Source organism: Aotus nancymaae, unplaced genomic scaffold (genome assembly GCF_030222135.1).
Source record: "Aotus nancymaae isolate 86718 unplaced genomic scaffold, 86718_ANA_hifiasm-v0.15.2.pri h1tg000064l_1, whole genome shotgun sequence".
NCBI lineage: Eukaryota > Metazoa > Chordata > Mammalia > Primates > Aotidae > Aotus > Aotus nancymaae.
In genome coordinates, this window is record NW_026988479.1 from 30581871 (window position 1) to 30584803 (window position 2933).

Consider the following 2933-nt stretch of genomic DNA (forward strand, 5'->3'; position numbering starts at 1 on the left):
TTTCTGTCTGTTTTTAAGTTTTTACCTTTCTTCCATTTCTGAGGCTCCTTTCATTTGTATTTCAAATTCAAGTATTTTCCACATATATACTTACAATTGTTATATCCTCTTTGCTGAATTGGCCCTTTATCATTATATAAGGACCTTATCTGTTTTTAAAGTTTTTGTCTTCAAGTCTATGTTGTCTGATAAGTACATCTACTCCTGCTCTTTTTCAGTTTCCAATTTGCCTGAATTATCTTTATCCATTTCTTTATTTTTAGCCCTTCTATGTCTTTATACACGAAGTAAATTTCTTGTAGGCAGCATATAGTTGGGTTTTTATTGTTTGTTTTTTGTTTTTTACCTATTCAGCCTCTTCACGTCTTTTGATTAGATAATTTATAATTTATCCCGTTTCTTTCAATATTATTATTGATATTTAAGAACTTGCTATGGCCATTTTATTTGTTTTCTGGTTGTTTAGTTGATCCTCTCTTTCTTTTATCCTTTTTTCTTGACTTCCTTTGTAGAAAAGTAATTTTTTTATGAATGTATGTTTTAATTTCTTGCTTTTTATCTTGTGTGTATTATATGTTTTTGTTTTGTGGTTAATGTAAGGCTTGCAAATAACATCTTATAATCAATTATTTTAAACTGATGACAACTTAACTGTGATTACAAAGAACAGAAAAAACCAAGCAAAAAAAGAGAAAACTAAAAAAATACTCTACAATCAGGACTCAGTTGTAGGGGAAGGAGGTAATTAGCGGGCTTTAGTGCCTTTTTGGTAAATTTGTAGCACTTTAAAGGACCAGACCAAGAGAAGAAGAAACTCTACTTGTGTGGGAGCAAAGGTATCAGTTCTCCTTGGTATTTTTTGGTCTTTTCTTCATTTGAAGATTAAGTGTTGGAAGCATGAGAATAAAGGTGCAATGTCATTGATTTTTTTTGGCATTGCCATTAACAATCAACCTGCTGGAAGAGTTGTTTTTGAATTATTTTCTGTTGTGTGCCCCAAAACATGCAAGAACTTTAGCTATCTTTGTACAGGTGAAAAAGGGACAGGGAAATCAACTCAGAAGCCATTACATTACAAGAGTTCTCTTTCACAGAGTTGTCAAGGATATTATGGTTTAAGGTAGTGACATCAGTGAAGAAAATGGTCAAGAAAGGGGATCTATCTATGGAGGATTTTTGGAAGATGAGTTTTGCTGTTAAATACAACAAATAATTTCTCTTGTCAATGGCCAACAGAAGGAAGGATACAAATGGTTCACAGCTCTTCATAACAATGAAACCAACTCCTGATTTAGATGGGCATCATGTTTTTGGACAAGCAATCTCTGGCCAAGAAATTGTAAGAGAGATGGAAAACCAGAAGACAGATGCAGCTAGCAAACTGTGGAGATATGGATACTCAGTTATGGAGAACTGATTTCCAAACCTAAAGTTAAGAAAGAGTAAAAGAAAAGGCATAAATCATCATCTTCCTCCTCCTCATCTAGTGACTCAGATAGCTCAAGTGATTTTCAGCCCTCTTCTGATTCCAAATGTGCTTCTGAAGAGAAATCAAAGAAAAGAAGAAACATTGGAAAACTTCCTGAAAACACAAGAATGAAAAGAAGAAGCAAAAGAAAAGCAAGAAGAGTGCATCTAGTGAGAATTAAGCTGGAAATTTAGAAGCACAACCCCAGTCTACTGTCCATCCAGAAGGGATCCCTCCTATACTTGAAAATAGATTCCTAATGAGAAAGTGCTTCTAAAGCTGATGAAACAGAAAGGAAAAGCCAGAGAGCGAGAAAGAGAAAGAAAGTATAATCCATCTAACTCCCAGCCTGCTTCTTACCAGAGATGACTTTTATTTATTAGATCTGGCAGGAAAATTAAAGGACTGGGACCAATGTGTTATTGAACTCCTCCCAGATCCAGATCAAGTGATTGTTTCAGATTTAGTAAGACTCTTCCACATTGGAGGCAAGAGATGCAGAGAGCTCAAAGAATGAGGGTATCAAGTGGTGAAAGTTGGATTAAAGGGGATAAGAGTGAGTTGAATGAAATAAAATTAGAGAAGTCCAGTTAGAATAAAAGAGAGAAAAATAACTGATCAAGGAATGTATTTGAGAGTACAAACAGAAAAAATGAAAAGGAAAAGAAAGTTAAAAACTGTAAATCTAACAGCAAAGGGAGAGATATCAGAAGAAATCTCTCCCTTTGTTCTTATTTTGTTCTTTCACTTTGTTCTTACTATATTCATCATCAATTCAGAAAAAGATGATGAATATAATAAGAACAAAGTGAAAAAAAGGACAAATCTTAAAGTAAGAGTAAGAGCAAAGAGAAATCAAAGAGGAAAGAAAGAAATTCAGACCATAATAGACATGAAGAAAAGAGGATGAGGTCAAGGAGTAAAGAATGGGATCATGAAAATGTTAAAGAAAAAGAAAAGTAGATGGATTCTTAAGGAAAAGATCAGGAAAAGGGTAGAAGTAAAGAGAAGTCTAAACAGTTAGAATCAAGGAATAATAAGCATGGTCACAGTAAAAGTAAGGAAAAATATAGATGTGCACTATCCAGGAGTAGAGAATGTGAATATAACTAAAAATAAACACAGTTATAATAGCAGAACAGGAGAACAAAGCAGAGGTAGGGACAGAAGCAGAAGAGTGCAATCAAGAAACCATGACAGAGATTGCAGCAGAAGTGAGGAGTACCACAGATACAAAACAGGAATACAGGAGAAGACGACCATCAAAAGCCAAGCAAGAGCTGGGTGTGGTGGCTCACGCCTGTAATCCCAGCACTTTGGAAGGCTGAGGTAAGTGGATCATGAGGTCAGGAGATCGAGATCATCCTGGCCAACATGGTGAAACCCTGTCTCTACTAAAAATATGAAAAAATTAGTTGGGCATGGTGACATGTGCCTGTAGTCCCAGCTACTCGGAAGGCTGAGG

The 2933-nt window shown here is 35.2% G+C and overlaps 1 pseudogene; it reads left to right on the forward strand.

Moving 5' to 3' along the window:
• Positions 1–914: 914 nt before the first annotated feature.
• Positions 915–2718, forward strand: LOC105732773 (peptidyl-prolyl cis-trans isomerase G-like; annotated as a pseudogene).
• The last annotated feature ends 215 nt before the right edge of the window (positions 2719–2933 follow it).